General features: G+C 31.2%; 1 protein-coding gene across 3 annotated transcripts in view; it reads left to right on the top strand.

Moving 5' to 3' along the window:
- The window catches only part of LOC123703156, an 86,074-nt gene that overhangs the window by 38,277 nt on the left and 23,140 nt on the right, over positions 1-24,657 (top strand). For 2 of the 3 annotated variants that reach the window (XM_045651065.1, XM_045651066.1), the window contains one exon: positions 13,466-13,493. The gene's annotated coding sequence lies outside the window, so the exon portion shown is untranslated. Of the gene's footprint in view, positions 1-13,464; positions 13,494-24,657 lie in introns of all 3 variants that reach the window. The other variant, XM_045651067.1, reaches the window with a different exon arrangement.

Here is a 24,657-nt window from a genome sequence, read left to right on the forward strand (position 1 = left end):
ATATTTCGTGCAATTTTATTTGCAAGTTTTCTCTTTAAAAAGTTTTTTTAGCTGACAATAACAAACAAAGAAAGACAAAGAATTCAGAAATTCATTATCAAAATTCATTCAAATGCGTACAGCTGCACGACTTTGTACGTGCATCCCCGTTTTTCCCCGTTCCCGCAAGAATTTCGGGAAATCTTTTCTTAGCGGATGCCTACGTCCTAACATCTACCTGCATGCCAAATTTCAGCACGATACGTCCAGTGGTTTGGGCTGTGCGTTGATAGATCACTATATCAGTCACCTTTGAGTTTATATATAAAGATTAATACTAGCGGTCCACCTGGCATCGCCCGTACTAGTTATGTAGCCCATAGCAATCAAGGATCACGTGCATACCAAAGAATAATCAAGAAGCTCCGAGATTAGCGCTTTCAACAAACCAACTTGAATTAAAAAAAAAAACTTTATATCATAAGATGATGAAACATTACCCCCCTTTTGTCACAGTCGGTTAATGAGACAGTCGTGAGCAACAAATCGGTAAGCATGCTATTACAGTGATAAGAGATCTTATCATATAATAATATTGTTTTCTCTAAGATGGAATTCGGCTTAGTCAGTTCTTACGAAATGTATGTGTGGTTCAATTTATAAACAACTGCGCTATGATTTTTTATTTTAATATTTATAAAAATATGAGCATGATATGCATGTTGGTTAATAATATAATTTTAAAGAAAATATTTAATAATTTCTCCAGCTTTAGTAAAAGGTGTTACCTACTTAGTTACCGCGCGTGAAGAAAGAAAGAATACATTTTATAATCAACACGAATGTAAATCAGTTTTATTTTCCTTCAATAAAGAAAAAAATATTTGAAGTTTATTGCGATATTTAATAAAAATATCTTCCACTTACAAATATATTCATAATTGGTAACTTCGATCAACAAGCTTTTAATTTCGACAAAATAATTTTTTTAACACGCTTTTATTAGCTTCTTTCTATATATATGTATATACGTTTTTTAACGGGCTTCAAAAAAGAACAAGGGTATCAATTCGTCGGATATTTTTTTATGTATGTTCTAAGACGTCTGGATTTATCCTAGAAAAGACGACTTCTAAACGACTAGAAAAATCGAAAGAACTCTTCAATAATATGTTAAAACTGAATTATTTCTAATCGCTTCTGCTCTCATCTTACACCAAATCCAGCATAGGTGTCCAGTTCACCCTGACACGCGTTAACCTTGACTTCAGCTCTTCCTAGGTATCAAACACTAAGTTATTCATATTGTACTAAATTATTCTATCTGCTCGAGATTTTAATTTGCATTATTATGAATATTGACATTCCTTTGTTGGTGTGGTTCGACTATGTGTATGCTTCGCTTGTTTATTATTAAAAGTCAAATAATATTATGACGTACATAACTAAATTACGTAATCAGTTTTTGTCAAATTATAAGTACCATTATTTAATCCTACATACTTTAAAAACGCGAAACTTTTAGAAAATATAATAATATAAAATATAGCCGATCCGATCTGTATATTTGTTTTATACCAAACTAGCAGTCCGCCCCGGCTTCGCCCGTGGTACATATTTACGTTTTCTCTACATAAGAAACATCCTCGTACTTCAAGGAATATAACAAAAAAAGAATTATCGAAATCGGTTCAGCCGTTCTCGAGTTATGCGCTTACCAACACATTTTGCGATTTATTTTTATATATAAGATAAAAAAAAATAAAAACAGGACACTTTTACCCAGGAACTACGTGAGTGACATAATACTTATATATTATAGGTTCGACATATTATGACATCTGCCCGGACTTGTCCAGCGTGGTGGATGATGGCCTGTATTCTCATAGGAGGCCCGAGTCCCAGCATTGGGAACAATGGTCTAAAATACTACATACTTTAACGCAAATGTTGGTCAATTATAGAAGGACAAACAGAGAAACGTTAATTATAATAAAATGTAGGTGACATTGGACTTAATCGTCCTTTGCGTATTAATTAGCTTCTGTTGGCTGTCCTTTAATTGATTAAATTTAAATATATTAAGAGAATGTCAGATATAATGGGGATGATACAGTTTTTATAGACTTATTAACATTTATAGTGTCGAATATACGTTAAGGCGTTAATACGGTTATTCATTTCTAGTTAGTTGGTAGTCTTTATAGAATACTAGCTTTCCGCCCGCGGCTTCACCCGCTTTTTCAAAGAATAACCCGCATAGTTCCCGTCCCCGTGGAATTTCCGGGATAAAACCTATCCTATGAGTTAATCCAAGTTACTATCTATATGTGTGCTAAATAAAATTGTAATAATATTAAAAATCCTCCTATTACTTCAGTCATTAAAACCACAAAAACTATCACATATCACATACTCTAAGGGCTGATTTTTCAATCTTTGGTTAAAACTTATTACTCTAGTTAGGTACCTGCATTTGACAGTCTACAATCGTGTAATACTTTATTAAACGAATAAGTTTTAACCAAGGATTGAAAAATTGTCCCTAAGCCGTACCTTTTATATTGTGCTTTTGTTCAGCAATTAGTCTTATTTAAATTTCTTAAGGCACACCTACATTATAAATAGAGCGAAGGCATGCGCGTTCTTAGAATCGACACCCACGCCAATCTTGTCATTACAATAATTACTGTATCATGTTTGATGTTACATGTACATACGTCAAGGAAACATGCTAAAAATGCACCCTGTGTTACATGAGCTATTTATTTTAAACCCTTGAGTATTTATGGTGCATATTTGCATCTGTTTGATATAGCTTAAAAGTTTGTAAGCGGTAAAATAAACAAGTGATAACTGCGTTAAAAACAACCGACTTCAAACTTGCACTTGCAAAATTTACAAATACCTACAGACAAAAATGCTCATAAAATAAAAACTACTGGGCCTATCCGAATAAAATTTTTATGGGACCAATTCGACACCATCCCGCATCGAACAAAAAAAGAATCACGTAAATCGGTTCAGAAGCCTCGGAGTAATCGGTGTACATACATAAAAAAAAAAAAAAATATACCGGCCGAATTGATAACCTCCTCCTTTTTTTTGAAGTCGGTTAAAAAAAATACGTGTGGCACTCGGGGACTGCCGCGGTAAAGCTATTGCATGCTATGCCTTCAAAGTTCAAGCCACACCTCCGTGCCCGTAGGAGTGGGGAGCGTGAGGTTTTTTCGTTACGGAATTTCTCGATTCGGTCTCCGCGCTCATGGCCCGCGATAGAAGCTATGCAATAGCTTAAAAAATATTTAGATAAAATTATTTCAGTGTGAGTATAATAATATTTGGCTGGTGTCGAACAATCTATAGTTTATAATTTATATTATAAAGCTGAAGAGTTTATTTGAACGCGCTAATCTCAGGAGCTGCTGGTCCAATTTGAAAAATTCTTTCAGTGTTATATAGCCCATTTATTGAGGAAGGCTATAGGCTATATATCGTTACCCTAAGCTACGCGGGTGAAACCGCGAATCGCAGCTAGTATACAATAAAAGTAATAAGCCTGCAATATTATATTATGTAACGAGTAATTATCACCCATTAACACAATATATATTGACATCTTAATATGACACCATCACATAAATACCTTTATTACCTACATACATAAAAATCACTTCTTATATTATCCTCATTGTTATTCAAGCGGCTTCCGAGGTGCGTGAACCATTGTATGACGTGTCAAAAAATATCTAGTCATACAAAATGTTTATAAATATTTGACATTTTATAAAACAACCCTTCACCCCTATTCCCTGTGCGATACGGTTCAAATTAGCCCGACAAATCCTTGCGTAAGTAAGAGTAACTGATTCCCCATCGGGGTCACACACGCACATTGTCAAGCTTAACATATCATAAACTATTCCACTTTCATTCTATTTTAAATCATATTCATATGGAATAGAGTTGGTTTTACTGTGACGAGTTATAAGGGACATCATAAAATGCCTTCTTTGTAGGGAATTTCAAAGGAAAAGTGAATAAATGTCATACGATACGATTTTAATAACCCTGAAATGGCGTATGGTATAGATTATACCAGGAATTGATTATACATTTAAATGACAACGATATTAAGTTTTTATGGAGAGGAATTTCATGATTCAGGAAATTCCTTAGTTGGGTTAAACGATTACTATAAAGTCGAAATTTGGATTGGATTTATGTTAAAATAATATTAAATTGTTTATAAATATTATAAAGAGAAAATACTTTTTGTTACTATGTATATGTGTTACGATATAAATATTTTTTGATGTTTATCGATGCTTAACTACAAAAGTAATTAACAAAATATATTGTTGAAATTTTGTAGTTTTACGAAACTTAAGAAGTAATGCTTACTGAAGGAGGTTTAGAAAGTAAATAAAGAAATAGTCATCAATTTGATGTGTTACGAAGTCAGTAGGTAACGTTTTTTTTATGAATAAATTCTAAATAAGAAGTAGCCTGTACAAACTTTATGTTGACTTGTCGACTAATATTAATTTAATGATTTGGGACGATGTTTTAAACATTAATATTAATGTAAAACTATTTTTTTAAAACATGATAGTTTGGTACCGGTTTTTTAGCAGTCTTGTTTTGTTTGCTGGCGCCGCGTTCGTGTAGTAATTCTTGAATTTTAAATTGATATTCTTAATAATGCAACATTTATTAAAGTGAAACTTTTATTACATCGTCTCAAACTTTTTGGTCTGTGTAGCGCATGTCGCGTGACGCACGATACGTACGATAATTATCGTACAAATACGATAATTTTTAGTTAAATGTCTACAGTGTGAAAAAAAGTTTCACTTTTACCGTGGTTTCATAAAACCACACAACTTTTTTATTATATTAATTTATATTTTAAAACTTACTTTTTAAAAGAAATATGTTATATGAAACTTATTTTCGTAGTAGTTATTATTTAGTAATCCATACTCGTATTATATGTTGATAAATAAGCCTACAATATACATAATATAATGTTTGACTTTGAACATATACAAGACTAGACGCACGTATTATAGATATTATTTCACAATCCATTTCTTCAATCGCTCATCATGATGTCATTATTCGAAAAATCAATGAATATTTAAAATGGATGTCCTGTGATGATTTTGAATCGTTCGCTCAATATACAGTAGGTCAAATACAGGTTTTTTTAGTAGAATGTTGACCTTAAATTACGAGTCTCTAAAGTGTCTAGCCAAAAACAAACAAATGTTTTAAATTGTTTGAAAAATAAACGAAGTAATAAAATGCTAATTATGGATCTTTTATTTACAAACGTTATGTGTTAACGAAACTTAATGATTCATCAAATAAATATATTTTATTTGACTATGTAATGTCAATGATACTCAGTTTGTGTTTTATTTATGTACTCACACTTTTACACAAAACTATTTGTTTTGTTTCGTGAAGTCGTTGTTTGCCTTTTAGAAAATAAACTTTCGAAGAACTTTCGATTTTTTATTAACTGTGAAAAAATCATACATCTACGTAGTTTGATTGGCATTATGAGCTTTTTTGTCACTGATTATAAATATCCTTACATTTAATAGATAGAATAGAGATAGATTTAAATTTAAAATTACATCTTCCTATTTATCAAAATAATTTGAACTTAGAGATTAAATTGTTTATCTCCTATAACCTTGTCTTATTGTACAAAAATATGAAGTTATTAAAATTTTAATTATAACTTAAAATACAAGTACATAGCTACGTCGTATTGTAATACTGTGGCTACGTTTACAGTACAACTTCAATTCCTACAAGCACTACCTAAGAATATCTATAGAAACATTTATGAAATACTATCGCAAAGAAATAGACATGTACGAATACCTATAATCAACCAATCAAAGCCCGCTCAATCACAACTAACTTCATTCGAAACACTCAATAAGAAAACATTGAAAGAAATTGGAATAAAAACGACACTTGACTAATATGGGCCGTAACGACGTACGGCTGGGAAGGGTTAAAAGACTCCAGGCTAGTGATGTACGCGTGAAATGTATCGACAAAATTTGTTATTTTAATTTTCTGCAAGTTTTTTTACGTATGAATATTTAAATGTGTGTCGTGAAAGTACGACATCACGATAGATATTTAATTAATTCGCTGTATAATAAATCGGTCAAGTAAGTCTTAGATTGTTTATTATGAGTTTTATGTACCGTTTTGTAATATAATACTTTATATTATGTTCGATGTTAGAAAACGTAACGTGTACATAAACGGCATATATTATTAAAATATAAAAATTAATGCACACTTGGAAAATATACCTTCAATAATAGGAAGTAAAATATCTTTATCCACAGATGCCAATTGAAATTTAAAACGATTTTATAAATTATTAATGATGCGAATTTAATTAAAACTGGTTCTTATTTTGTAAATTTACATTATGGCAGGTGTAAATGTATCACACTTTATTAACTGCTTTGTAGCTTTAAATAATGAATATTTATTGCACACGATTAATTATAAAATTCATACTATAATATTATAAATGCGAAAGTAACTCTGTCTGTCTGTTACTCAATACTGAACCAATTTGCATGAAATTTGGTATAGAGATATTTTGATACCCGAGAAAGGACATAGGCTACTTTTAACCCCGGGAAATAGGATAGGGTTTTTCTTTGACTGCGCGGGCGAAGCTGCGGATGGAAAGCTAGTACAATATAATTATGATATCTGCCTTACTATATAAATTATATTCTTATCTAGAGATCTTTTCTCGTTGGATGCCTATATATTTTATATCACAATAGTAAGAAGCTTGTTATAAAATATAAACCAGCATTATTTAGACCATTTCATCGATACAACCCCATCACTATATTTCTAAAGAATAAGTGTATGTGCAGTTGAAGTTCTGAGCAATAAAAATAAGCTTGCAACTTGTTAACATTCAAAACACGTCTTGGCATTATCTAGTGTCTGTATATTTTCTCAGGACGTTGCATCTCTTGAAAGGATTGCATTTCTTTATAACAACTATAATTTTCCTCGTCAATATTATATGATATATTATTTTTAGAACGCTATAACGCGACGTCATCAATCAACATTATTTATGCTTCCATTGTAACGTTTTGTTCTTTTTCAGGTTTCTTTGATTGTTTTGATTTATTTCTTGTACTTGATTTCACGCGATTATAACTAAAGAATACATATTAAAAATCTCTACCTATTTTTTAGCCAGATCAATAGCTTATTTGAATTTTTTAATTTAAAGTTTTAAGTGACAATTGATATGGTAGAGAAGTTCGATTTTCATTATTTAAAATATATGATCATAATAACACTTAATTAACTAAGACCATTTTCCTACCGAAACAATTAGGAGAAAATTACACAACATTGTATAAACACGTCATTAATTTCAAATTTTGTCATAATTCATTATAAAGTACGCAAATTCTTTGTTCAGTGAAGTACCTAACCTTTTTCCTTATCCTTAGTGGTTTCATAAAGATTAAATGCATCTTCGTGGTTTTCTAGTACACTAGTCATAAGGCAAAGTATGACAACCTCGTTGCAGGATTTGCTACAAAATGAGCACAGTATGCATGTAACTTTTAATAATTAATGTTGGTATTTAGCTAGAACTGTGCATTATCTAATTAAGTTCTTCATCATTATTTTATTATGACACGTAAATGAATGCGGGTTTGTTTGCAATGTTTAAATGCACACGTGTTTAAGGTATAATATGTTTTAACCGACATTTTCACAAAGAGAATGCTGCATAATTCATAGCGTATTTTTTGTAGTCTTAAATTAAAATATTATTTGGAGCTTATCGTTTAATTTAATAAAGGTACAGTTGTAGCTATATTTACATATATTTTACGACATGTAAAACACCAACTTTTTTAGAAAGTAAATTCACGTACTTTTTCTCATGTTGTACGCGTTATTTAACATCTAGGTCTATTAATTAAACAAAATAAGATATTTAATCTCTACTACTTTCTACTAACACTAAACCTACTTACAAAAAATCTGCATTATCATACAAAAACAACGATTCATGTATTATCGCGATACGTGAAGAAAACACTCAACGTCCACACGATATTATTAGATTTATAAGAATTACACAACACTTTGCCATGCCGTAAAAGATACACTTATTTATTAGATATACTTATTTTCGCACTAAGATATCAAAGTACTATGCTAAAAAATGGACATCACTAAATCTATCGATAAAAGAGCAATTGCCGTACATCACTAGGGAATGTAGAGATTAACGCTAATGCGTTTCGACTTCGCCCAATAGACAGGATAAAGTGATGCTACAATGTAAGGATTATTTTTATACTATACTTAAGCCCCGGTTTTACTTGACATTTATCCTTATTAAATTACAAAAAATATAATAAATTAGGTGCATTTTGCATGTTATGTTATAGGTAAGTACGCATAATTATATAGTATAGGTTCATTTATATCCAAGTTCACTCATATTATAGAATTTTTATGCTCTTAAATTGTAATGTTAGTTTTCGAAAACTACCTTACATATTGGATATAACATAGCCTAATACAGATTTTTTAAAATTTCGCAAATATCAAATTACCAAAAATCAAACCTACGAAGTCTCACCAAAATCGATCCAGCAATTTCCATATATCACGGACAATTTAACAACAAAGTGTATTACTAGGTTAAACATAAATAGAGCTTGACCATTGCATGTTTCGATAGATTGGTTTTTGTTCGATCATGTACCGAGTATAATCGACTTAATTAAAAATAATTAAAATCACTTGTTTATACGCAAATAACATGAATACATTTATTTCGGACGGGTTATGTTTAATTCGAGAATAAATTTGCATGTAATACGAATATTTTTAAGTTTTTTTAAACTGACGAGGTTATAAGAACAAGTTTAATATTATGATGTGTCTGCAGTCTGCATACCGATTTTCAATTTTTATGTGCGTGTTATTTGACATAAGTGAAGTCCCATGTCCCCGTAGTGGGGTAAGGGGCAGATGCATTAAGCATACATCTGTTTCACTGATCGATTTTTCTTTAAGGACAAGTAGGTGATCAGCCTTCTGTGTCCTACCAGACCGAGACATTTTTTTCTTCGTCTCCACCGGGAATCGAACCCAGGACCCCTCGGTTCTACGCTAACGCGTCAACCACTGTACCAAGGAGGAGGTCGTTATTCTGTTATTTGACATAATTTAAGGAAAAAATATCATATTGATAAGGATAATTTTGAAATTGTGAGGAGTTTTTTAAAAAAATCTACAAACAACATTTTTTCTAAGCAATACTAACATACAATAATTGATAAAATATAGCAATATTGCCTTGAAATTGTTCGCAATGGTCTCAAAAAATAACAGTTTTTCTTAATTCATTTTATTATCGATATATAGCTAGCATGACTACGCATGCATGGCCCAACGCATGCGACAAGCATGGCATATTAATATTATGACAGCAATTCTAGCTCCCATGATGTCATAGGAAATTCATTATGGTTCGTTCAACTTTGAGTTGATTGACTTTTAACGGGTTTAAAACGCGTTTTAAGAGGTTTATATCGGACCCAAAATTGGTCAAGTATTTTTTTTTATTGGGAATTGAAGCAGCCGATTCGATAGAAAATCCTCGTTAAGTTTCATTTTGGCTTGGTCCGTCACATATTTTTCGTTGCTTTTTGAATAGAAATCGTAATCATTAATTATTTTCATACAAAAAATTCAACTGATATGACTGCTAATAATATACCTAATCGATTTTTACGTAAGTTTTGCAAATTCAATTCTTTTTCATTCTATTAATGAAAAACCGCATAAAAAGTATCGGCATAAGAAACCCTTTAATAATTTATTTATTATTTTACTGGGATCAAATATACGATGAAGGTAAGTTACAATTATTAAACTTTATAGACAAAAATGTTATTATTTAAATCTTAGGTACAAACTAGCTGTGTGGTCTAATTCTAGGATTGCTTATTACGAAACTATGTACCTACTCGATGCAATAGTAATTAAACGTTCAATTGAATCGATAATTAAAATAGAAGATACAATATATTACATTAATTATAGCTTAACGCTATAAACTAGCTTTTTGCTCTTGCGTTTCTCGTGTGTACTTCACATTATGTATTTCGTGAAATTAATTCTTCGTAGAAATTTCCATTCTGTCCTATTTTTTATTTTTCATTTTTGAAGGCATGGTTAAACAATTTTAGATGCAATTTAGTTTGGCAAGTGTATTTTAAAAACGCTGAAAAATGCAATAAACTCAAACTATTTATTCAATTAGACTACTGCTAGAACTTAGAAGTACTACATATTTTTAACATTTACCACCGATTCGGTGAAATATTCGATCGAATAAAAATAAAAAATTCAATATATGACTTTCATAATATAACTTACCTTTGAAAATAGCAACAAATAAGTAGGAAAGCACGCGAATAAAACATCGTAAATAATTAATTAACGTAATAAATAAAAATAATTGTCTTGCACATACAAGTTATGGTTTTAGTAATAAATATCAACAAGTACAGGTTCGATGACGTCAATTAAATTATAATGTACCTACCTAAATATATATTTTAAAATTAAGAATAAAATTAAATGTAAGTACTTACTTACCTAAATTTATATTTTAAAATTAGGAATAAGCTTTTTAACCGACTGCAAAAAAAGGTTGGAAATTAATTGATTACATAATATTATTATGTCATAAAAATTTTAAAATGCTTTTATTTTCGATAGATAGTAACCGGAATAAAACAATTGTTATTTTTGTCTGTTTGTTGGTATGAATTATCAATTCATGGTTTTTATGAGAAAGAAATAGTACAATCCTTGATAAGTGTACCTACAAAGAAAAACAGACAGAGACGCGTGTCAGCACTACCCTTAAACAAACAGGTTAAGTGTGAGTTGTTAAGGTATACTCAACTCATTTGAGTAACACTCAAAGGCACAAAGGCTTCCTTACCACCACTTAGCGTATTTACGCGTCGGAAATTCATAGGAATGCATTTTTGATTTATTTGGAGTTTTTGTCTTCCTAGTGCTCTTTTATGGTGTGTTATATTAGGTACCTTCTGTGTATTATATTATAATAAGTAGATCTTAATAATCATGTAATTTAGCGACAAAACTGACATTCGTCGAATATTTGAGATTTGCGCAAAGTTTGTCCTAACGAGAACAAAATAATATGTAAAAAAGAACTACTATAGTTCACAATTAAAAATATTTATCTTAATTAATGCATTCTCGTTCGGAAGTTCTGCATATTCGGTAATTGATATTTTTTATAAATAGATGAAAATATAAAGCCTTTTTGTTAAAAAACTATCTCTTTTACAACCTAATTTATAAGGATATGTGAAATATTCCATCTATAGTTTCGAATTTCGATTACAAGTATGGATGAACTTTCTGGAAGCAAAAGGCAATGTCAATGACCTCATGACTGTACAATGTATATTATGTAGACTCACGTAAATTATAAAATTAATGAGAAAACAATATGTCGATTATCATGACCGACCGGTCAGCGGACGTCCGTTGTTAGGGCTTTCACTTGCTTTAAAATAAATATAAAATATACTTGCGTAAGATTTATTTCTTCAAATTGACTCGGCATATGTAAAAGAATATTGAGTGTCATTATGAATATTGAATTTATACGACAGTCATAATGACATCGAATTTAGTTTTGCATTTGCGTTTGTACCAAATAAATACCTACTAGGTACGAAGTGTGGTTTAAAATATTCAGCATTTAATACTTTACTGTATTATGATATGATATATCTACTTCTTTCCTCAATCACCAGACACTTATTACACTTAATAGATACTAGCTTTCCGCCCGCGGCTTCGCCCGCTTTGTCAAAAACTTAATAAATTATATACTAAAACCTTCCTCGGGAATTACTCTTTCTATACAAAAATCACATCAAAATCCGTTGCGTAGTTTTAAAGATTTAAGCATACATATTACATAAGGATATAGGGACAGTGAAAGCGACTTTGTTTTATACTATAAGAAAAACATACTAAATAGTGACAGCCCTAGATTAATATGACATTGTCCTTACGTGTTACATAATACAGCTTTATTTTACTTGGCTTCACTTGAGTAGATAATTGTATTAGTTGATTGACTTTTTCTAAGACTTAGGTTACTTAGTAGTTCGTACTAGTTACCTAAAATAGGTAGGTACAGTTGAAAAAATGCAATGAAAATAGTAGGTATTAAACTACGTCGCACTTCGTCGCCAACTAACTATAGAATTTGGTGTGTTTGTCACTCGATTAAGCAAAAATGCATAGATAATGGTTAGTTTTTCTTCATGTACTTATATATCTCTTCAATTAATATTATGAAATATATTATCTCTCTAGTAATATAGTAAAATGAAATGACTTTACTTTTAAAAGCCGCAGGCAAAAGTTAGTATGTAGGTATATGATGTCTTTATGCAATTTGCAGTTCAATGACCTTATCATATGTTTCTTTTTGAGCCACTTTATGAAATGACGTTTTGCTTCGATACCCACCCCATGCTTAACTTAAGCAAAGTAATTTGAACCATATATCAACGTTTTACGGTATGTATTTCATTAGCAATATTCACATGATATATGAATTTATAGACAGCGCGTTTTTATTTGCTACTTTTACCCGGCAATTATATTTTATGAATAATTTAACACAATTTACACTTAGAATGCTATCTTTGCAATTCTTTTTTATACGATCTAATAAAAATTATATATACCTAAATGTGAATATTTAAAAGCACGTAATAAATAAATTTTCGCAAACATGTAAAACCTTTATAAATGAACGCTAAACTCATAAATGTTACGGAAGACAAACTGCCGAAATACAAGCGAAATTTTTCACACTAATTTAGACCTTACACCTATCGCAATAAGTGTCTTAATACAATAAACATATTAACATCACGATCGAGCTAATGTGTTACGGAAAAACACCTATGTTATTATTGTATTTAAAACGGAAATGGTGTGAAATGATAAAATGTATGGCGGAACTAATAGTACGAATGATATTTTGTAGTGAAATTGTATCCTACTTTTATATTGTAACGGGAAAGTTTGGTTCATCATTTATACAAATAAATTAAATACTTATGTATACCGCGGTTTCTAAACATTTTCATATCCCATTAATACTTGATTTTTGACAAAAATAACTATCTTAACTTTTTCTGAAATCATCCCGTCATTTCCTTTTTTCCATAAATTAGAAAAACGTTTTTAAATAAGGTTATGATTACACCCAGGGAGAGAAGCGGGTCATATCTATTTTGTAAAATTAATCCTTTATCAAATACTTTGTTCAAAATAAAATATTTATATTTTCTTTTTATTACAGATAACCATATGAACACAGCAAAGTGAAGGTATGTCGAACAGAAAATAATTCTGAAAATACATTTTAAACCATAAAATAATAGATATAAGAGTTACTTTTAATCCATTAAAATTAAATTATCATAATTAGTGTATTTATCATAATAGCGGTAAATTAAAGTAGATTCAGCACACTTATGTTATTATGTGAAATATTAGTTTGTCTGCTCGTATGTTATGAATAAACTCGAAAACAACTAAACCAATTTTGTACAGTTTTTAATCTCATTATATAAATTTATTTCAATTATTAAACACTGTTTATTATTTAACACATTATAATTTCAATTTTTTTTTTTTTTTTTTTTTTTTTATTGTGTGATAGGGAAGCGCTTGACCACGATCTCGCCTGATGGTAAGCTGAGATGTGGCCTAAGATGGAGCGCGCTTCCCTAGAAGGTACCCGTTCACTCTTCGCTTGAAGACCCCCATATTGTACTCGTCGGGGAACACAGACTCAGGAAGCATGTTCCTGTCCCTCGCGGTTCGGATGAAGAATGTCGATCCGAACCGCTTTGTCCGGGTACATGGAACGTCCACCATATGGCGATGCCTAGAGTCTGTGCGCCTCGACGATCGATGGAAAAACGGGGATGGCGGAATTAAATCGTGCAATTCCGCAGCGCACTCACCAAAGTGTATCCGATAAAAAACCGATAAACTTGCCACTCTGCGACGGTGGGCGAGGCTCTGGAGTTTTTTGCCTACTAGCTCATCGTCGTTTATTAGCCTCTTGGCACGCCTCTCTATCGCCTCAAGCGCCTCCAGCTGGTACTTGGCGGAACCGTCCCAGAGGTGAGAGCAGTACTCCATGCACGATCGGACTTGTGCTTGATAAAGGTTGAGCAGCTGTCCCGGGCTGAAATACTGTCTCACCTTCGCCAGAATGCCAAGCTTTTTAGAGGCTACTTGGGCTTTGGATTCTATATACGAACCAAAATTCAGAGTAGGCGTCAAGGTAATGCCAAGAAGCTCGAGGTGGTTGGTTATCGGCACGGACACACCCTGGAAAGTCGGAGTCAGGTGGAATGGACTCCGTTTAGCGGAGAATAGACACGCCTGGGTCTTCGTCGCGTTGAACTTGACCAGATTGGCATCGCCCCAATCGGAGACCGCCTGTAAGGACAAGTTCATGCGATCGACCATCGACTCTCGTAGAGACTGGATTTGTGCCGTACTGGTTCGTGCGCTGGATACATATCTCTCCACAACAGTGCTATCGTCTGCGTACCCATAGATACCGGGTTTCAGCAGATAATATGCTATATAGATAAGTTTCAATTATTTAGCCTATGTTCATCAGGGATAATGTAGGGCTCAAATGGTAATTTTTTTTTTAAATCGGTCCAGTAGTTTCGTAGCTTATTCAATGCATACAAACAAACATTCAAATCGTTCCTCTTTATAATATTAGTGTAGACTATAGCTTACTGCCCGCGACTTCGCCCGCGTTTTCAAAGAAAAACCCGTATAGTTCTCGTTCCCGTGAGATTTCCGGGATAAAACCTATCCTATGTGTTAATCCAAGTTACTATCTATATGTGTGCTAAATTTCATTGTAATCGGTTCACTAGTATTTGCGTGAAAGAGTAACAAACACAAACACATCCTCACAAACTTTCGCATTTATAATATTAGTAGGATTAAAGCCACATTCGGATTACCAAACATCTAGCAGTAGCATATATTATTGCGTGGTGTAACAGTAAGCCCTAAATGGACGGCAGTCTAGACAAACAAGTTAGGCTAGGTCTTAGTGGAATCATGTAGACACTTGACTAAGTAAAAATACTACTTGTATTATAAGGCGAAAGTAAGAATGTTTATTTATTTACTAGCTTACCCCGGGCCCGCGGCTTCGCCCGCTTTGTCTAAAACCTAATAAATTATATACTAAAACCTTCCTTTTGAATCACGCTATCTATTAAAAAAAACCGCATTAAAATCCGTTGCGTAGTTTTAAATATTTAAGCATACAAAGGGACATAGGGACAGAGAAAGCGACTTTGTACTATGTAGTGATTAATTCGTTATTGCTCCGAGAATGTGTTACAATAAAACTTAATCCAAGAATACATTGAAACAATGGGCGGTCTTATCGCTATGCAGCGATTTCTTCCAGACAACCAGACGTACGGAGAGAAAATAAAGGAAAGGATAAATATTTGTTGTGTGAAAATGTTTATTACTTTTTCACGACTTTTTTTGTCATCACAAATGGTATATAGATATACTAATAGATATAGTTATATATTAACACATACATTGTTAATCTATTTATATCTAATAAGTAATAACTAACATTTGTGAGAGACTGGTGTCCGTGATAAGTATATAATACTTGTAATGCATCTTAAATACGATGTACCTATTTATCTTTTTCTGCATGCGAATAACTTGCAAAAGAACTCGCCCAAGTTATTTTTTGGAAAACGAATTTATGAACCCTAACCATTGTAACGAGGAGACTGTATAACTTATTATGTATAGCTATTCTATGAAAAATAAAGCAAAACCTATCATGGTACCCAATTATAATCCCCAGCAAAACAATAAATATGAATAATAACGTACACTGTAAGCGAAACTGCATTACAATGCGTTGCAAATAAAACGACCCGCTAATAAAATGCAAATAAGGATAGTTTTACGACTTCCAAAGAGTAAAACACAGCGCAACGACCACTTAGCCTTTTTTCAATACGCATGTGCATAAAAAACCTCAATTAATCGTCTATAAAACCAGTTGCAATGTGGACAATTTTTATGGTCTTAGCTGTACGCTTAGAATATATTAAGCCCTTGTTTTAATGCGTTTTTTTTTAAATAATCTTGCTAATTATAATCTAGCTAGATTAAAGATCGCATAGATTAAAGTTTAATTTATTCTCTTTATAGATATTTACCGTTATTATGTATTGGTGGATTACATTAGGAGATGATAGATAATTTAAATTAGATTGTAAAAGTTTAATGCACTAGTGGCTTAGTGCTAATATACTTTATAGCACCACAGGTAATATAATACACTAGCTGTGCGCGTTCAAACAAACAAACAAACTCATCAGCTTTATAATATTTGTATAAACTTATATAGATTAGATCTTCTTCAATAAAAATGATTTTATAATTTGAAATTAGTTATTACTTATTATTGAGTGAATCTATGCTTATGCATATAATTGAAGTGTCTATTTGTGATTACAAAATATCCATAATGAAACGATTTCAAATATTTATATGTCTTTCTTTTCATCTGGGTCTCGTTACAGGCTAAATTAATATAAATGGGATTTAATTAAAAGATAGAGAAATCTTTATAACAAAATATAACCTACTTTTTATACTACAGCGACTTTCGACTTTGTTTTTTAATACGTAGTGATAAATTCTCACATATTCGCAAACAGCTAGTAAACACATTATCTAGGACAAATAATAACAATTTAAGCTTTCTGTATTCAATGACAATATACCGTTTGACCTTTGTACCTAATGTCAATGCATTTGCATAAATATGTGTGAAGATTCCACAAAGTGACGTTCAAGTATATTTTAGTAAAGCTATTTAACTGTTCTCAAGCTGGGTTATCCTTCAAATTGGTTGGATTATGATGTAATAACATTCACTTGTTTAACTAGAATCTCGATGAATCGCTTTGAATAGTATGGATAAAAACTAAAGGATTCGTATCTAGAAGTGTACAGTTTTTATGTTAGGACCTGTATAAAGGAACTTCCAAAAGTTATTCTTCTCCAAAAAAATAACAAAAAATTATGTCTTCAGTTCTGCGTATCTGTAAAAGAAAATATCGACAATATAACACACTTAATTTTAAAATTGTTAACCGGTTTGTTATCACATCACTAGTATTAATTATGTATTATTAAAATATTCAAATATGTATATGTTCTTAACATTACCTCAACAATAAAACCAAAACACACAGACGAGCCTTTTTTGGAAGTCGGTTTAAAAAGAATCGATAAATGATACTCATTAATTTCTTAATTCCATCTCTATGCCACAGAATAATGAACCATAGTGTATTAGAGTCGCTAATGTCCCGTATATCCAGGTCACAATACCAAGGTTATCTAGGCTGTGACGATAGGAATCCGCGTAGGTGCTAGACGTGTCGCTTGCTAGTGATGTGTGCGTGTCGATGGAATTGTTTTTCTAATTTGTCGATAGATTTGTTTTTTAAGGACGTTTATTATATTGACGAATTTTCTCATTTGTAAGATATAATTTTAATACAAAATGGTTGTTAAACTTTTATGTCTTTTGTATACTCAAACATTTTTTTCTATTCATTACATTAAACGTAAATACATACATATGTATTGTTAAATTTGACCACTACGAGATGAGAATTAATTTTTTGGTAAAAAAGTCCCTAAATGAAAAATCGTCGAACGTCGAACATCGTAATTGATTATTAACTGATTGATTGAAGTGCTATAATGCAACACACATAATTAAATGCCTTCTTATATTCTATCCACAATTCAGATAAGTAAATTTCATTAAAAATTTCCATGTAAACCATTGCGGAAATCCAAACACAAACTGACATCCAAACAACATAGAATACAATAGTTATCCATTTACAAGCAGTACTGCCTACATTAATGACTAGCAACACTGCCATCGAAGAATAACGGCCGGAATATATTAAAGTTATCAACAAAATAAAATTGTTAGCGGCATTTAACTTAATCTATTACACGTATTTGCTCTTAATGTACCATCTGAATGCTTTATTTTTCGTTTAACGAGTCCTCTTGCTTTGTTAAATATTAGTTTTGTTAACCAATACTAGCTTTCGCTGTTATAATGTGAAAGAAAGACAAACATAAAACATTTACACTACGAATGTTGCATAATACATTTATATTTTTATTTTATTGTGATAAAGAATTTTATCTTTACATTTCATGTAGACTGCTTTGCCTAATAGAGGTAAGTAATTTATATGTAATAAGACCTATAAAAAGCGCTTCTACAATAAATCTACGTAACTAAATAAATGTTTAGTAGACTGCTTACTGCTTGGTTATCTTTCTATATACTTTGTTCTCGTACATTTCACGTTATGTTATTCCTTAGGGGTAGCTACCTTCTACAAAGGTAATACAGTATGTCACCAACCCGAAGGTTTAAACTATTACCATGCTATATAAGTTCTAAGAAATGCAACCACGGGCATTTAGCAATAAACTCCATTTAATGACGCAATAGAAAGCTCTTCGAAATCGGGATAATATAAATCACTAGATCGATAAATGTCTCAATAAACTATCGATTGTTTATTGGTCCATAACTATAGCGGGGTTTATGGCGTCCACAAAAGATGTCTTTATGTTCGGTTCATGTATGTAAAGTAATTACCTATAGGTAAGACAAAAATAATACAGTTTAATTGAAAACTTTCCAAGTTTCTTGCTGATTCTATCATCACCCTCATTCTATCGATAGTTCTTTATTTATTACATTTTAATTACCTCATGCAATAAATAAAAATCTATCGATACATAATGCACATCACTAGAGCTATTAGGACAAGGATACGTTTGTTTATGTTATTTTTTTACATATTTTATATTTTTATGGTCAGGCTATGTACCTGTGACTCACTTTTTTTTACCTAATTATGTATTAACATAAATTTTTGGCTTTAACAACATACAACCAGTCAGAAATACAAATTGTACCTTTGAATTATATGCTAATTAATAAATATTATTTCTTTCCTAGTAATTACTTATTAACACATTTTCTATAACACAGCGAAGACAAACAGACAAAATAGTTTTATACATATTTAGCTGTGCCCCGCGGTTTTACACATTGCTCCGCTACTGTTGGTCTTAGCGTGATGATATACAGCCTAACAGCCTTCCTCGATAAATGGGCTATCTAACACCGAAAGAATTTTTCAAATCGGACCAGTAGTTCTCGAGAATAGCGCGTTCAAATAAACAAACAAACTCTTCAGCTTTATAATATTAGTATAGATATAATAATAATAAGTTCATTTTTCTGGGTCATAAGCAAACAACTCAGTAATAATAAATTGGAAATGTAATTAATCATCCTAACCACTTAAAGCTAACTCATTAGTTCTAGTGATACAGATTTCTAGAAGATACAGTTCAATAAGCACAGAAGGCTTTCACTTAATTTTGCTTAACTACCACTTAATACGGAATTCCTTATATGTACGAACCATAATTTTTCCAAACCATACTTAAATGCTAATATGATTCTTAAGTATTTGTTTTTATTTGTTTTTAACGTTTATTTATTTTTGGCTGACCACGCCAAAAAGAGGCTTCTGTTAATTTAATATTAACTTATGTTTATCTATATTTTTATGGAGTAATGAATTTTAGTTTAAGAGCTGTCGTTATATCTTTCCGTATTATTTGATACTAGCTTACCGCCTGCGGCTTCGCCTGCTTTGACTAAAACCTAATAAATTATATATTAAAACGTTCCTCTTGAATCACTCTATATATTTAAAAAAACCGCATCAAAATCCGTTGCGTAGTTTGAATGATTTAAGCATACAAATGGACATAGGGAGAGAGAAAGTGACTTTGTTTGATACTATGTAGTGATTTGAAAATTATTATTAAAAAAAAAATGTTAGATGTTTAAAATGTAAGATTTTAAACGTGATATCAGTTTAGAGATGCAAACAATTTTTCCCACCATCTCATAAATTAAATTTGCATACTATACTTTTTTCTCGTAATTTTCCTAATTAATACAGTGAGGAAAGCAATTTACATAATAACACGTCTGTCCGTTTGTCTGTCGAGCCTCAGGCAGACCAGTTGTGACAAGTCAGATAATTATATGTTCTAGTCGGCCATATTGGATTTGTGACGTCATATAATGGAGTTCTTTGAGCTGCGAATGGTATAGTTTTTATAACAAACTAGCTTTCCGTCCGTGGCTTCACATTGTTTAAAACGTCATAAATTTTATACTAAATTCTTCCTCAAGAATCAATCTATCTATTTAAAAAAACCTCATCAATATCTGTAGCGTAGTTTTAAAGATTTAAGCATACCTAGAGACATATAGAGACAGAAAAAGCGACTTTGTTTTGTACTACGCGACGTAGTGAAGTTTCTTTAACTCACAGTTTTGATTCTTCTAAACTATTACTCGAAACAGCAAATTACTAGAAAATGTCTGAGTAATCATATACCACAATGGCACACAAAATTGTATGTATGGCCGCGTGCATGCCTGTAACCGTTGTAGCTAGCGGGTATGACCTGACCTTAGAAAGAGGAATCTGCAGTCATTGAGTTTAATTAATTTTGTCTCTATGTTTTGTGCGATGCATCGAATTATGTTTAGCAATTTAGGTGTCAAAACCTACTTCTACTGTTGACCCTGGTTGGTTATGTTTATTTAGATTACTTAGGGCCGATTTTTCAATGCTTGGATAAAACTTATCCGTCCAATAAAGTATTACACGATAATATTAAAATTTCACGTAAACTGTCAAATACGGGCAATTAGAATACGTTTTTAAAGGGAAGTTTTATACATTATTCGACGAATAATTTTTATCCAAGCATTGAAAAATCGGCCCTTATTAACATTTATCATTATCATTATCATTATTAACATTAAAGATTATTTTTAAAAGGATATTTGAGAGTTGGTTTTGTTAAAGTAATTATTTTATAAAAAAATGTATAAATTTGAACCAAATTACAATAACTTATTATTTAAAGTAACTCTATATTTCGAAATAGACGTCAAAACCAGTACAAATACATCCATAATCTATCTACAAACAAAATTTCAACCCAATTTAACCATTTTGACATAAACACACTCATAAATTTTCCCATTAATAACGTAAATGGTCGTAAAACATGGTATACTACCAATATTATACCATATTTGAGAGATTCATATCTTTCTCTTGGCCGAGAATCGAACCGGCTATTATAGCAAGTACCGTTTGGAAGAAACATCATAATAATTATACCATAGTGTATATTTTTTGTTCTATTTGTATGCAAGTTTGATTTTTGGTTAATATATAAAACGTTGTTTCTTGTTTCATTTTAATTTTATAAAACACATTTTTCAATGCGTAATTATATGCTTTCTAAATGGGTTTTTTATAAAAATGCGAAAACAGATTTCAAATTTATATTTGGTTAAAGTTTTTACCTGATAATAATATGACTTGAAGATGTTACTAGTTTTTAAAATCAATGCTATTGAAATTAAATAATCCTATTACAATATTCATTAAATCTAAGAAAAAAACTAAACACCTATATATTATATTAATAAGCTTTAAAACCAATATATTATAATTATTTAAACCGACATCCTACCACAAAAGTCAGTTATAAATAAGAAAAAATAACTTATTTACATTCTAACCTATAAAGAATAACTATGCATAAACAAGATACTATAATATGTGTGAAATACACTACTTGAAGTATCTTCGTAAATTGGTATCATTTGAATATATTTATGCTGCTTATTTATGTTATGCCCTCGCACAAGACTATTTAACCGACTTCGCTAGACAAAGTTTTCGAGTCTTTTTGCTTTAAATAAATGTTCAGTCTTTAATAATAGTCTCTCTTTTAGTTGTGGGTCATTTCAATTCATAAATTAAATATTATTTAGAATTTTTTTAACAGTATTTTGATTAATAAAACAATGATAGATATATCAATATCTCTTACCTAAACCTCCTTATTTTCCTAAAAATATTATAAAATGTACTGCATTGTATTCCACATTATACATAATTCCTATCTTAAAATAACAAATCCCACCATCCCACTATCCCACACAATCCCATTTGAAGGCACTTTTTACGATGCCATAAACTAAAGCATTGTCTATGTTAAAGTCGTTAATGTCGCCGGCTCTCGGTCTATGTCGGATAAACATACAGTAGGTACGCGTTTTATATTATATTGTTTTCTGACACTGCTGGAAATTTCTCGAATATTGTTGTTTGGAACCTAAACGTAGACTTTTACTACATAACCGTTTTTTCTCTTTAGGAATATTATTATAGGGTACATAAATTATATGAATAAAAAGCGATAAATGGATTTTGAGAAAATCCAAAAAACCATAGAAAATGAACAATTAATTTTTGACCTATTGCAATAATATTGTAGATACATAATATCTCAATTCGAATCCATAGACAGTTATGTATCTAGCCATTAATTAATTCCACCAATCATCACTAAAACTGACGTTTAAATTCCCATAAAATTTAATACTCAACAAAATTACCAGCGGTCTCTCGGAGTAAAATCCATTTATAATTCACAGACAAACCAAGGGCATTTAGTATTCATCTTCACAGTTGCAAAATTGTCAATTGTCACTTGCGTAATCCTAACGCATCGGATGATTGTTGCGTTGCGTCAGCGATGACACGGGGTCAAAGAGTAAATTCTTCAAATTATAGTCGGGGAGCTGGTTGTAAATTTTATGAAAATTCTTCTTATGATACCCTGTATCGCTTTTTGTATGGGGTTAGAATAATTTCGTCTATTTAATTTACTAAAAGTTGGCTGATATTCTTAGTTTTGTAAAATCTAGTTTTTTCTTTAGATAATCTCCATCTGGGCATAAACGATGTATCTTATAGTTTTAGGATGATTTAGATCCAAGTGGACAAAAAAATAAACGTGGTTATGGTAAAGTTACCATAACCACGTTTATTTTTTATTCCTCTGAATAGGCCAGTTCAATACAATTTATAAATAAACTATATTGTTATTTAAATATTTAGGTTTAAACAATACGTTTAGTATAGCACCCGGCAAACTTCTTGGCCAAAAAGTAGCGTGGCGCCTATAAAAATGTACTATAATTTGATGCGCATACTTCCCCCACTACGCTACTTTTTGGCCAAGAAGTTTGCCGAGCGCTATACCCAAGTGAGTCAAATCACAGAGATACACGAACAAAATAAAATAAAATCTTTAGCTTTTAATACAATATAATATATACATTTAAAGTCTCACACAATCTTTGCAATTAGTTTTATCAGCTCATAATTAAGTATCCCCTTGACATGTTAAAATTGGTCGAAACACAATAAAAATTAAATATCATACACTTAGATGTGGGTCAATGAACTAAGAGGTCGTGAATATGACAGACATAAGGTCACATGACAGTCTCTAGGAATCTTTCAATTAATATTTACCTTGTTACCGACTGCGTAAAGGTGGTTAAAGTTTTCCACTCACTTGTTTGGATTCTATGACAATTTTGAATATAATTTTTTCATAATAATTTGGTAATTTATTCATTACAATTTTGTCACTTAAGTTCAATCAAAATAAATAACTCTCATTTTAGGTGCTTACATAAAATAATAAAATCAGTTATTTAAACTTATAATGACAACATGAAAATGTAATTTATAACATAAACTACGGTTCGCCCCGGCTTCGTCTATGGTACATGTTTACGTTTTCTCCCTATAAAAACCATCCTCGTAGCCCGTAGGTACTCCAAGGAATATTATATAAAAATAATTAACAAAATCGGTTCAGCCGTTCTCGAGTTTTGCGCTTAGCAACAATTTCGACGATTCATTTTTATTATAAAGAAGAAGATATATACATATAACGAAATCAGAACATAGATCATAACCTAATAAACTCAAATCTATCCACACACAAATTATAAACAAACTCTACACCAATACTCTACACAGCACTTCCCGAGGTGACGCGTAACATACAAACGAACGTACCGTTACAGCTGACCGGGTGAGAGGTCTTGACTTTGCCCGTGATTGTAATACTAGTAATTTTGTTCTGCTTGTGGATATTGGATTGTAGCGTTAACAAAAAAAGGTAATTTTTTCTTTAAATTTTTTTTAGAAAAATAAGTTGACTTTTTTTGAAGTGAAACTTCTGTAGGCGCTTTGAGGGTAAAATCAAAAGATCGCTTCAAGGCAATACCGCCACGTCATGGAGTATGGCGACGATTATTGGTATCTTTGAATGTTGTCAAAGAAGTTTCACTTCTGACACGTGTGCTCGGCACTCACGCTGTTATTTTAATCCATCTTGAAATAATCGAATATAATCTTAATAAGAATAAATGACTTG

The sequence above is a fragment of the Colias croceus genome, chromosome 25 (assembly GCF_905220415.1).
Source record: "Colias croceus chromosome 25, ilColCroc2.1".
In the NCBI taxonomy this organism is placed as follows: domain Eukaryota; kingdom Metazoa; phylum Arthropoda; class Insecta; order Lepidoptera; family Pieridae; genus Colias; species Colias croceus.